Source organism: Diabrotica undecimpunctata, chromosome 9 (genome assembly GCF_040954645.1).
Source record: "Diabrotica undecimpunctata isolate CICGRU chromosome 9, icDiaUnde3, whole genome shotgun sequence".
Classification (NCBI taxonomy): domain Eukaryota; kingdom Metazoa; phylum Arthropoda; class Insecta; order Coleoptera; family Chrysomelidae; genus Diabrotica; species Diabrotica undecimpunctata.
The window spans coordinates 85,650,618-85,664,011 of record NC_092811.1 but is presented as its reverse complement, the minus strand read 5'-3'; the positions used below and the strand labels follow the sequence as shown (position 1 = coordinate 85,664,011).

At 34.0% G+C, this 13,394-nt stretch overlaps 1 protein-coding gene across 4 annotated transcripts in view; it reads left to right on the top strand.

The window, feature by feature from the left end:
* LOC140450216 (phospholipid-transporting ATPase ABCA3-like) overlaps positions 1-13,394 on the top strand; it is a 314,982-nt gene that overhangs the window by 15,646 nt on the left and 285,942 nt on the right. The window contains exon 1 of one of the 4 annotated variants that reach the window (XM_072543702.1): positions 8,552-8,652. The exons of 1 other annotated variant lie outside the window; for it this stretch is intronic. The gene's annotated coding sequence lies outside the window, so the exon portion shown is untranslated. Of the gene's footprint in view, positions 1-8,551; positions 8,653-8,749; positions 8,895-13,394 lie in introns of those variants that run through there. 2 more of the 4 variants (XM_072543699.1, XM_072543705.1) reach the window with 2 other exon arrangements.

The window sequence follows — 13,394 nt, the reverse complement described above, 5'->3', positions numbered from 1 at the left end:
CCGTGCATCAAAATACTTACTATGCAGATGATGTTGACAAAAAACCAGATTTGATACTCTATTATAATAGTGCAAAATGTGGTGTTGATACGATAGACCAAATGGTTCATAAATAGGTATATGTGCAAAAGACGCACTAACCGTTGACCTTTTGCATTTTTTATGAATACTTTAAACGTAGCTGGGCTACCCCATTTATTACTTGGACCTCTTACTTATTACTTGGATAAATTTATATCCAAAATGGAACGAAAACAAAACTGACAAGCGAAGATTGTTTCTTACAACGACAGCAGAACAACTAGTGTTCCCTCAAATTTTGAGAAGAAAAGCAAGGGGACTACAATGGAAAATAAAACAGTGTATTGAAAAATGCTTACAGGAAGTTGAACCACACAATAAAAAGCAAAAACTAGAAAAAACTCCAGTTTTAACTAGGAAACGGTGTCACATGTGTCAAACAAAAAAGAACAGGAAACAAAAACAAATTTGAGAAATATGCAGTAGAAATAGTAGAAATGTGTATAACGATCACTGTTTAATTAAAAAAGTTTGCAAATATTGCAATAAAGAAAAATAAATCAGCAATCTATGGTTTTTTATTGTTTTTTAACCTAATGCTTAATAATAATTTAATTTTTCATATTAACTTGCTATTCTAGTTGGGAATAAGCTAATCTTGTGGCTTAGTCCCAACTAAAATATTAAATTGATATGACAAAGTATTAATTTGTAAAAGTAAAATAATAATATTCTTCTGACTTATACACTTTATTCATTTTGTAAAGATGGTTTTTGTCGGTACTTTATACATGGGCTGCTAATTACCATAATCTTTTCTCGGAGGGGTTTTCACACAATAATGAAAGGCAACACAGTAATCTTTTTCCAGGGTATGCGTAAACATGAACCCCTCTTTTCAAATAAAGTGGCCTGGTAGATTTACAAAAGTTTTTATTTATTTATTAATTAAGTCTTTATTTGGCTCCAAATGTGTATTTGCATACTATAGTAGCACCTTTTCTTAATATAGACAATTTAAATTTAACCTTAATAAAAAATCAAAAAAGAATATTAGAAATTTATGGGTAAATATGAATAGTAAGTACATTCAAGAACAGTAGTGGGCCCAACGGACACATGTGTTGCCCGTATAAGGCTTAAAGCAAACTGGCTTAAAGGGACGATAAGAAACTGAACCTAGAGATGGTCACCGAACAATTTCAAGAGGTTTTCGTTTCAGTGGTCAAAGTCAATTGTCCGGAGATAGCAAAGAAGGCATTGCAAAGAGACATAACAGACTGTAGAAATGTTAAGGCTCCTTAAATTTCTCTCAAAGAACCTTCAGATAAATATTTCCTCAATACAAAAGAAGTCAGGTGAATGTAATCACACAAAATATTAATGCAGAGAGCCTAAAATAACTTTTCTGAGTGCACTCTTCTGATGCTAAAACAACTGGTATTCCTAGACACAACATAGTCGTACATTGAACTGGACACCATCACTTATGGTTCTAGGGAGTACTGGCGTGTAGTAAAAGAAGTGGCAAACCAAGATACAATCAAATGGAAAATAAACTTATTTGAGCCATATAAATCACCAGGACTGGACAATATATCTACTATTCTAGAGAAGATAAATGACTATCCGTACAAAAAATTATTGTAACGATTTTAAATAAAACGAGCTTTTTTAATTTATATAAACTATTTATTTACAACACGATATTATCTTCAAAGCTAAAACTAAACTAATAAAAGCGGTCCTTATATACAAACATACTTGTTCTTGACTCATCGCGATTAATCTAATTCTATTCGTTATTACGAAGTATACTCTACAATGCCAGGTCCTTATTCCGAGCGCATAATTCATCGTATTTTCTGGAATATCTCGGTGGGTATTTATATTAGTTATCTTTCTACCTATTTTTATTGACTACTATTATACAGAATACGTCGAAGATAAGCTTTTTCGTTACACTGCTCTAGTCTTAGATCTGAAACTCCTTAAGAAGAATAACAGTGTACTGTCTTTGAAGAATACATTCTTCATACACAATCTTTCAATCCAGATTTTCTAGTGCATGGTCTATCTTTGGTAAAGCTAAATTCTTGATATAATTACACACGATTTAGCTTGCCTTGTCTATATAAGACTTCCTGATCACCACATACAGCAAAGATCGTGGACTATCTTCTAATCGAAGTACTCTTCCAACTTTAGGGTTTTGATTTTTTAACTTATCAAAGCAACCGAAAACTTATTGAATACAGAAGAAATTTCTTTAGTCGTCTCGAGGTCTTGGGCAACACAGTGTGCTATGGAGATATTTTATGGAACATTAAAAAGATCCTGTTAAACTTCTATGGTTACGCCGAACCTAGTACTCTTTTTTTCTGCATAATTTGACCTAAATTTATTAAAACTTGGTCGTCGGTCATCTTTGATCTTATGTTGAAGGGTTCGGGCTTTTTCCGTTTCATTTGTGCGTAAGGTGCAAGATGATTGATGTCAACAACTTTTGTTTTACCTTTTAGAAACTTCTTAATTCGGTATATTATGACATTTATTCTCTTTTTAATTTCTTACGAATCGTACAAGACAAGCCTGGACGACGTTGTGAATTATCAAGCCAGAAAATATCATCTACTTCAAAGCTTCTATTCTTGCATCAAGAATTATATTGATCTTTTATTGTCACTGGCTATCTGGATGTGTTGTGGGGAAAAGTCACGAATGTTGTTAATTTTTAACTTCAGTAGGTCGACACATTCTTCGCTTGCAATATCTTCGGAAAATCTGCAGCCAAGCTTTACCTCACCGGACTAACGAATTTAATGTGACTCTCGGTAGGTGTCTACTACACAGGTTTGGAATTTGACAGGATTATTGCACCGGCTACTCGATTCAGTTCATTTTACCACTCGTGAGCTTTATTTATAGCTTTTGCCGTAAAAATTGTGTAGATGTATGAACGTCTATAATTTTTTTACTTTTGGAACTGTATCTGTATCTGTAGAGTAGGGAGGGCGAGTTAAGTTTTACAGCACTTAGGCCACAGTTGACCCATTGTGCGTCCCCTCAGGGAGCTGTCACCCTTAGCTCATTGTCCATACTGCCATTTCTAGGAAGGTGGACAAGTCACCAGGAGACATCTCTCTTATGTGGGCAGGTGTGGGCCAGGACTCGCCGCCGAACGCGTACTCTCGTATTAACGATAACTCCGGGCATTCACATAGGACATGATCTACAGTTTCGTCTTCTCGTTCACACTTCCTACATAGAGGTATCTCTGCTAGCCCCAGTGTGTGGAGTTAGAGGTGTTTGCTTAGTTGACAATGACCAGTTAAAAAACCACCTGCCACACGTAGGTTTTTCCTGATTATTCGCAAGTACTTCTTTGATGTTGACTCTTCAAGGTTATTTAGTGTTACCCTGGCAAGTTTACATCCTTGCCCTTCTTCCCATCTCTTTACGGTTTGCGTATAGGAGTGACATTTGACAATTTCCGAGATTTTTGTAGTTGACCAACCAAAAAGATCCCCAGGCCCTAAGAGTCTTAGGCCTGCCGCTTTCCTAGATCAGCAATGCGGTTGCCTTTATTCCTATCGTGTCCTTTAACCCACCTCAGGATGATGGTATTACCATCCGAAGCTTGAGTTAGTGACTCATGACACTCCATTACTAAACCTTATGTAACACGTGGTCTATTCAAGGTTAGTAGCGCTTGTCTGCTATCTGTGCAGATCATTATAGTTTTCCCTGCTATACCTTTTTGGGTTATCTCTTTTGAGGCTATGGAGATACCAGTCAGTTCTGTCTGAACTACGCTGGCATTTTTGCCCATACCCCACTTTATTCTTAGGTTCAGTGATCTGGAGTATATCCCGCATCCCAAGCTTTCTTTCATTTTGGAGCCATCGGTGTATATGCAATAGGCATTTGCCACGTTTGTTTCCATATACTGTCTTGTTTTAATTTTGTAGGGTTTGTTAAAGACAAACTTTGGATCAATTGTCCCATTCCTACATCAATGTTTGCACCAGCTGAGCGCAGTCGCATTATTGTCACTAGCGCCACCTCTTTGACATATATATCTAGAGGCGTGATGCCAATGATCAACTCCATTGCAGAAGTTGGTGTTGTTTTCATGGCACCTGTTATATTTATGCAAGCCCATAATGACAGCGGTGTAGACCCAGGCGATCATCCTGGGCGTAAGGCCCCAGGTGCGTCCGACCGTTCGTCGACACTGCTCATAGGCAATATATGCTCTTTTAGCTCAACCATCTAAGTGTTAGTTTCATGTTAAGTTCCTGTCAAGGGTAAAAGCAAGGTATTTCACCTCGTCAGAAAAATTTGGACTGTAGTTTAGAATCCATGGGGGTATTAAGCCTGTGATTCTTCTTTTCCTGGTAAAAAGGACCATCTCTGTTTTCTTAGAATTTATAGATAGTGAGTGTTCCTTGCACCATATTTCTATTAGTCAGAGAGCAACTTGTGATCTCTCACATAGTGTGTTCTCAAACTTAACACTTTGCAGAACAGCAATAACGTCTGCATAGACTATTGTGTAGAAACCGTTGCTGCTGTGTTGGTCAACCAGGGTATCTAGAACTATGTTCCAGAGTAGTGGTGATAGCACCCCTCCCTGTGGACACCCCCTCGTAACCATGCCTCTAACAGAAACGTCTTCTACATTTATGCTTATTCCTCTATTAGAGAGCATACTGAATATCCATTCGCTTACGGCCAGGGGAACATTCCTGACTTTGAGCTGTTTGGTGATAGTTGGGAATGTAGTTTTATTAAACGCTCCCTCAATGTCCATGAATATACCTGGGGTGAATTTTTTATTATCCAGCGATCTTTAAATTCTTCCCACTACATGATGCAGTGCAGAATCGGTAGATCTTCCCGAAGTATATGCATGTTGATTTGGGTGAAGTGGTTTATGGACCAGAACTTCATCCCTTATGTACCTCTCGCATAGCCTTTTCATCGTTTTCAACAGAAACTATGTTAGTCTAATTGGTTGGAAAGCCTTTGGTAGGGTGTAGTCCATCCTACCTGGTTTTGGTATGAAGACCACACGTACCACTCTCCACTTCCTAGGATTATATCTCAGAACCAAAGAGGCTCTGAATATTTCCACGAGGTGCGCAGAAGGATATCCAGTCTCCACTGTAGTAGGACTGGATATATGCCATCAGGCCCTGGTAATTTGAAGGGAGTGAAGTACAATATGGCCCATTTTACCTTTTCCTTGTTAACCATTGTTCTGGCGAGATGGCAGTCGTTTATTAAGGGTATGATTGCATCTTCCATCCGGTTTGGTGCTGTTGAGAAACTAGAACTGGGAAAGTGTGTTTTCATCAGGACCTTAGCACTTTCGCGAAGGTTAAAAGTTTTGTTCCCATCTTTCTTCGTTAGTATGCCGACATGCCGATGTGGGTCCTTTGCAGCTATTTGTCTTTGTCTGAAGACTTTTTTAAACTATCTGAGATTTGATTGATAAGAATCCCAATCCTCTTTGAGTTTGGTGCGTTTTGCTCTATTAAAAGCTATTCTTGCTATCTTCCTAAGGTGTTCCAATTCAGTACACCACCAAGAGTTAGTTTTGAACTTTCTTGGACCATCCTTATTGGACAGGATTTTTTATAAGCATAGATTATTTTGTTTTGGATAGATACCGTATACCTTTCCAATTCTGTATTAGTTTCTGGAGTTGAAGTCTCTTCATTCCGCAGAGCATCTTCTAAGAGTCGGTTGTAGAGTTCTACATCCGTCCTCCCAGGGTCGCGCGATCTGATAATCCTTTTTTACAGACTAATATTATAGGTTAGCCTACCTTTGGAATTCTGTATGTACCTATGTATCACTGCTTACCCTTTTACTTAAGACGGATTTTACAAATGCATTCTATAGATACTAGACATAATATATAGATATATAGATTAATTAGGAAGTATAATGTGTGGTTTATATAAAATAACTTTTTTGTTGGGTATTGATATAATGGGTTCTTGTTAGTATCTTTAACGGATTTACTATATTTATCGGTATCAAGGAAAACATGAGACAACGTTGACCAATTCTTTATTTGCCAATAAAGATAGTTAAGTGAAAATTCCAGTAGCACTTCCAGCAAAAAATCTTTTGTGTTATTAAGTTTTAAACCTTAAAAAAGAATGACTAAACACTAAGCTCTGATACAATCCTATTTTTACTTGAAATTTATGTCTGCTCACATCTGTTCTAACACCAGTTGTTACTTTCTCTAATAATTTTCACATACTCACAGGAAATCCTATCTCATTGAGCTTCTACCACGGAAATTCTCAAGGAAGTTTATCAGATGCTTTTTTAAGATAATTAATCCTTTTGAGAATGTCTCTGCTTTTCCATTTGTCTAACAATTAACGCGTTCTTTGCAAAAACCCCGTTTGTCATTATTTACAACATTGAAGATATATAAAAAAAGTTATTTAATTGAACCGTATTAAGTTTACGAAAATTCTCAAATTAGTGATTTATTATTTTGGTGATTACACACAGTTTACAATATAAATAACATAATTTTTCCCTTGGTTTATTTATGAAGGACATTTATTCATTTGACATATGGGGTTTTTGCAGGAAATTTTCATTAATTTATAGGAAAAACTGCATTGGTACGTATATGTGGCATTGGAAGGTTTTGCATATAGTCAAAAGACAAGCAACTGTAGTTCTCTGAATCATCACGTGCGTTTAATTTATATTTTCTTTTTAGTTCATAAAACTTCTCAGCTTTCCGCAAGTGGAGTTCTTTCTCAATATTTAATTTCCGCACGTCTTCTGGATCGTCACAACAAGCTAATAGTTTACTTTGATACAGATCGCAAGTACCACATGTATCACTACTCGGTAAGCCAAATTTAAGGTTAAATTCGTTATGGAATATTTTCCAATATATTTTATAAGAAGACTTTACACCGGGATGTTCTGCTATGAATATTTTACACATCTTTTTCACAGATAGTGTATCAGGAAGGTAGTAGGTATTCGAATTTTTTTTCTTGAATAAGGAGACTGTCGGTTTTTAAAAGATTTAGTATGGCTCTTAATCAAAGCCAATGTATTTTCTGCCGTTTTATTTTGTCGGTTTGAATGCTTGCCTCGTTTATCCTTTGGTGCTGATCCACCATTAAAGACATGTTTTTGTAGCTTTCGAACCCTTTCATATGCTATTCCATGAAGACCGCAAAAAACCTTTACACATACTGGTTCTTATCTTTTTTCCAACCCTATTTTATAATAATAGTCAGCAGAATGTTGTTCTTTGAGCATTTGCGGAACATTACCTTGGCTTGGCGCATCATTTTCTACTTCTATTAGTAAACCATCCTTAATTTCAGCGTTTTTCCTACAATATCCTACAATAAAATATACTTGTTAATATTTTAATTATTTAAATAAAGCGAATAATTTTCACAAAGCATAAAAGTGATCGAAAACTCGAGATTTCTTTTCATCAATAATTTGAGAATAACATTGACACCGTGAACACCTAACAGAAATATAAATGTTTCACTCATTATTTTACGCACACATTTCACTTAATATGTGTAACGAAATTGGGACCCATTTGTACTTGTGCTTTTTCTATGCCCTTATAATTAACATGTTTTTGTCCCTTCACTCTTGCCTGTTTTATCTCTGTATATATATAAAACTATAAAACTCATTTTACTAAATTGGTTTATGGTGTTTACTTATAAAATCACACAACACAACTATTCGAAGGAACGTTAACTTATAAAAACCTACTGACAGCCAAGCGATAAAGTTTCCTGCAAGAACACCAATAGTGATTAACAACTGTGATTTTTGCAGGAAATTGCGCATGAGATATGGGGTTTATGCGGAATATTATATTTTTGTCGCTTATATCTTGGACTACTGTGGTTTTAATGGAATTTTCTTACGCAAGGAACGTAGGTAATTAGTCCTTCAATCCAAAGATGGCGTAAGTCCATTTCCGAAAATACTGACAATATGGAGTTTTTGCAAAGAACGCCTCAATTTGTTTGACTTCCATAAATCTAATATACATACTTGTTGTTAACCAATTTGTTTCAGTCTGTGCTAAAGCTGTCGACACTTTCTCGGGAATGTTATCTGGTCCACCTTTTTAACTTTCAATATTTTTTAAAATGCTTGAACTTCCCCATTTGTTGTCTTGATCAACATTGCTATTGATCCCTCCTTTAGTTCGACTGGTTTTCTAACTTGAAACCTATTAATCAGTCGACCAATAGGAGATTGTACTAGCAACGGTATCGTAAGACAAAATCTAAAAGTTACACAAGTACTACATAAAATAGGGAAAGATAAATCACTGAGAAAATAAGTTTGTAATTAAGTAAAAAAAATTACCACGACACTGACAATTTTCGTTTTTCATTGTGAAAATTTTAATATTATTATAAAATTAGCATGTTTTGTGTAAAATGAAAAAATGTACAGTTCACGTCTGGATGAACCTATTGTGATATTGTAACGTTGAAAAAAATTATATCTTAATTTTCTCGAGTAGCGAGTAGGTGCTTATTAAACAGATAAATGTGATTTCGACAATGTAAAGTAGACTTTTTTGCTGAGGTATGTATTATCATTTTATCAGATTTTTCAAGGTTGGTGTCAATGTCTAGTTTATATTATTTGGCGCAAATATCTTTGGTTGTTTAATACCATGGGTTTAACATTAGTAGTATAACTAAACGGTGTTCTGTTCGGTGTGCGATATGAGTCACGAAAAGAAATTGTTTTTGTTCTGCTGAATCACAAATTAGAACACACTTATATCTGCGTAACGTCACGGGTTAGATTAAGGACCAGAACGGGTATTTTATTTATTCTTCCTATATTTTATATTTAGTATACATTTTGCCTTTCATACCAATCTTCTAAAAAAAATTTTTTTTGGCGTATAATTTTCTGTTTCAATGTTTTTGCATTTTATACTTTTTTTTATTGGCTTTAGGGTAAATACACACACAGCCAGACACAAATTTTTAAAAACAGATACAATACGGGGATTACACAGAGATTACACTCTTCTCGCCCAGGGGCCAATCAGCGCATTTTTATAAACGATAAAAGGTAGGCAGGCCTCAGACAGATAGGTATACATACATTAAGGAAAGATCAGGTATCAACAAAGATGGTTATATTTGTATATTCGTTGTTCTGACAAAAGACAGCAAACAATCGTAAATTTCTCTTTGTCTAAAGCAAGAAGATGCAGTATATTATATGGGCTTTCAATGTTTAATTTTGAAAGTTTTCTGAAAAGCTCATTAGATTGAGCTCTATATTTTAAACAACCAAAAAAGATGTGGTCAAGGTCACCGATTGTATTACAGGCTTCACAAAGATCACTCCCAAGTATTTTTATTTTAAATAAATGTACTGGATAACATGCGTGACCAAACTTCATTCTGCTGATAGTACCTATGGTATAATTTCACTATTTGGGAGAGTGATTCATCGTTTAAAGGCGCAGAAATGCGGAAAGACTTATGAAAATCTAGTGACGTACACTCACTTTTATTAGGCCACAATATATTTATTTACAAGTTTTTACTGACGTTTAGATCTCTATATCCAAGGACCGCTTTCAAAGATATAAATGATAGTTATATTTATTTTATTTGTTTATTATTATATATTTTTATAATCTTATATTATTTATTTTCTTTTTTTTTATCTTTAAAAACGGAATAGAGATCGAAACGTCAGTGTATTAAACATGTAAATAGATATATTGTGGCTTATTTTCAACCTTCTACATAAAAAAACAGAATGCCACAAACAAAAAGCTATAGAAAAATAAATATATCTGTCATTTGTATGTTTGAAAACTGTCTCTTTATAGAGATCAAAACGTCCGTAAATTAAACATTTGAATAAATATCTTGTGGCTCATTCCCAACATCATTTCTAAAAATACAGAACGACAAGCAAAAAGCCATAGAAAATAAATATTACTATCATTTGTATAATTGAAAACGGTCTCTGGATATAGAGATCGAAACTTCAGTAAATAAACATATGAATAAATGTTTTGTGGCTCATTCCCTACATTCCCCTAAAAATACAGAATGCCAGAAACAAAAAGCTATAAAAAACTTTTCAAAACAAATTTTAAAACAGTTTCCACCCCATCCCAGGGGTATGTCTTGTGGCGCGTTACTTTTTTTAAATGGGTGTTCGCCAATAGCTATATTGTCTTATTAAATAAAATGAACAAAACACAAACAGTATAAAACAAAACAAAATAAAATCCTATAAAACAAAATAAAATTATGTAAAAACAAAATAAAAATAATGTTTGATGTAACAAAACATTGTACGTTTCTATTTAAACACAAACACTATACACACTTACTATGTTCTTCTCGTTTTTTTTTTGTTTTTGGTTTTTTTATGCTGATGTTCTTATTAAACTATTAGAAAATATTATTCGCTGTATAAATCTGAAGATGCAGTGCTGCTATCGCTGTCATTATCTTCACCACCTGGTGTAATTATAATTGGCTCCAGAAAAACTTCGATATGAGTGTCAAGTTCCCACATACGATGTTCTTCTTTAATTATGTGGCATATACATTAAGCCCATTGCTCTGGAGTTACATGGAGGATGGCTTGAATCAAAAGTTCCTTAACTTCGTTTAATTTAAACGTTTTGTTATTGCGTGCTACTTCTCTTTTCACTTGTGCCCAGATAAGTTCAATGGGATTAAGTTCGCAATGATAAGGTGGTAGACGCAGAACTTTGACAACATAATCTTTTGCAGTTTTATCTACAGCATATTTAAGATATTCACTCTTCCTTAACCGAGCAATGTCAAGTAGCTAAATTTTGAGCATTGATTCTTCGTATGCAATCCCCTTTTCTGTTAGCCATTTTTGAATCCTCCCTTTCAATTTCTTTCATAATCACCTGTTTTTTCGACTCAAATTGAAAAAAACCATCATCAAGGAACCTTGTATCACTTCCTATATGGGTGATGATTAAACGCCGTCCCTTTCCTGATGGAGCTTTTAATCCTGTAGACCAGCCTTCTATAAATGCGTCGCGTTTACTTTTGACATTTAAATCTTGCCAAACTTTTCCAACTGTATGACCTTCGTTAATCCAGGTTTCATCCAAATAACATATTTTGCGTCCAGTGCTGCGAATTTTGCGTATTTCTTCTAAATATTTTCTTCTCCGCACAATAATTTTATTTTTTTCTAATAGCATACTTTTTCTGTTGAGTTTTACATATCGAAAGTTCATTTCACGCATGGTCCTGATTAAGACTCTACGAGATATCTTGGGTAAGGAGTCATCGTTTTCGAGCTCTTGAGAAATATTTTTCAGTGTTGGAATTTCACTCCGAAAATAAAATGAATGAATTTTTCGACGTATAATATTCCTTGTCTCGTCATCCAAAACAATGCTTTTCCTACCTCTAGTTTTACCTTTTTCTTGCTTTTTATTTTCCGATGTATTTTTAAGTACACGATAAATACAGCTAACGGATACTTTTGTTAAACTGCTACAAATGTCGACAGCTTGGCTAACATTTAATGTCATTTTTCTGCCGACAATTCCTTCATAAACGTTTCGTATCATTACCTTCTCTTCGGACGTTAACATTTTCCGTCTCTTTTGCGGCTTTTCATTTTTGGAATCAACATTAGAATTTTGCTGTCTTCTCTTGGAACAACTCGGTTTTTCGTCCAACTCTAATAAAACTCAAACCAAACAATCACAGAATATAACTAAAAATTTACTATAAAACGACAAACTGTAACACTCGTATTATAAATAACACGTTTTATCAATAACACAAACTTATCGCATGAAATATATTCACAAAATGCAGCACATGCACTACCCTCAGAAACGCCAATGTAAATGAACGATTTTTAATGGGCACTTGTTAGGCAAAAACTAGTTTTACGGCTTTCTGTGGGTCGGAATTGATACGGAGTTCCGTCGCTAATTCCAAAGTTGCCAAACGATTGAAAATAATGTTTTAAAATATTGATTTTTATTTTATAAATTTAAATATGTAACGAAACGGAACATATAAATAAAATTTATTTCATTACAATTTTGTGCTTAATTCTTACTATAAAAAAAATCATGTTTTTTGTTATTTTTATGACGGTAATAATCGCTGCGTAGAAGAATACAGGTTTTGTATGATCATAATTACTACTTGTGAACAAGAATTGGCTACACTGTACGACAACTCCTGGTAAATTTTTCTATAAAGGAGCACAAATAAATATACTACTTATATAATGTGTAATTTCTTATGAGAAAACGCAAATTGCAATTGAAAAAACGGGTAGTTTTCGAGGGCCGCTGTGTATATTTAAATTTGAGGATATTCAGCGTTTAAACGATGAATCACTCTCCCAAATAGTCAAATTATAGCATAGGTATACTTGTTCGACTGTAATCGTACTCACTGTAGTTTTAACTTGGTACTGTTATTATTGTGCTCTGAATCTATTTTCTTGTGGCATTTTAAAATAATTACTATTTAAATCGGAATAAGCCACAATTAAAGGGTAAAGTAAGTTACTTTAACTTATTTAAACCTTTAATTGCGACTTATTCCTATTTAAATAGTAATTATTATTATGTCCCTTTAAAATGACACGCGAGAGTACAGAGTAATAGGTTTATGGTGCAATCGCTACAGGGTAATATGAATTATCGGTTATTACAAACAATGGATTATACAATATTGGAAATTAATGTGGGGTTAATGGTACTCTAGTGTTAGTATATAAATTATGCAGCAGATTCGCTGGATCTTTGCATCTTGTTAACATACGTATTATAGGAAATAAACCAAAATATGTGAACCGGTTATTAGAATTAGAAAATGGCTAATATTACATTGGACGGTTTTATACTTCTCTTATATTTCATTTATTGCATTTGGCATTGCATATAAGCAAATAAATGGGTTGTAATCTAAAAAAAACTGAATATATATCTACCTTAGGACTCCATCATCTAAAACATTTTTTTATTCAGTGATAAATATGGTTTTCAGAATTAATTATTGACTTTGGTTTTACCATTGTTTATACTGTTTTTACTACTCGTGACCGGTATTTTTCATAAAAAGTGACTAAACATGTAATAAACTACATACAGGTTACTGAACAAAATGTACGTACAAAAATTAACACAAGAAAATTCAAATATAAGAATCCTATTTATAATAAACTGAAAAATAGAAAATTTTTGGGTAATATTGGTTTAGTGCCTCTGTTAACATATTTATAACAGCACTATCAGAATGTCCATCTCACCAATATACTTATTG